The sequence below is a fragment of the Cariama cristata genome, unplaced genomic scaffold (assembly GCF_000690535.1).
Source record: "Cariama cristata isolate BGI_N322 unplaced genomic scaffold, ASM69053v1 scaffold27869, whole genome shotgun sequence".
NCBI lineage: Eukaryota > Metazoa > Chordata > Aves > Cariamiformes > Cariamidae > Cariama > Cariama cristata.
The window spans coordinates 2,572-3,317 of record NW_009637835.1 but is presented as its reverse complement, the minus strand read 5'-3'; positions in this window follow the sequence as shown (position 1 = coordinate 3,317).

Genomic DNA, 746 nt, shown 5'->3' with positions numbered 1-746 from the left:
CCAGCCCAGCGTGCCAGGCCGCCTTTGCCCTCCCCAAATCCCTCGTGTCAGCAGAAACCCTGCAGGCAGCCACCGTTCTGCCTCCCCAAGAGAAAAATATAAATGCATCTCATCCTCCAGCAGCCAGATCCTGCCTGCCCGCCGGGTGAGCACCCTGCGGTAGGGCATCCCTCCAGCCCCAAAGTCCCCCTGGCCAGAAGGGACCCAAAGCGAGTTTGGGGTCGACACCCGGGACACCGAGAAGCCCCACGGCTGCAGAGCCAGGAGCTGGATAGCAGGGAAACGGAAATGCCCCTAATTTCTATAAGCTTTTGCATCCTCTCCTCCAACGCCAGCAGCCCTCCCGCCGCGCCAGGGCATGGATTAGCCGGCAGAGCCTCGTTACCAGCAATTACAGCCTCCGGTGAGGAGGGTGGCGGGGGAAGCCAGACTCAGCCCCCAGCATGGGCATCTCATGCCACCCCTCTCCTCTGCACCCAGGGGTGGCAGAGGGACATCACCTGCCCACAGAGATGCCCACTTGGGATGGGGACCTCAGCAGCATTGTATCCCTATTCCTGCCCTAGACTTGGGGCACCTCCAGACCCTCTTCCCTCCAGGAGCCGGCCGGGCCAGCCCTCCCCAGCACCTTTGGCCACACCAGCAGCTCCAGGGACCCCAACCACACGGTGTGCCAGGACCCACTCCCCAGCTCCCAGCCCCCCAACAGCAATTTCAGGACAGCTTTTGAAGCTCCAAGTCCCAGG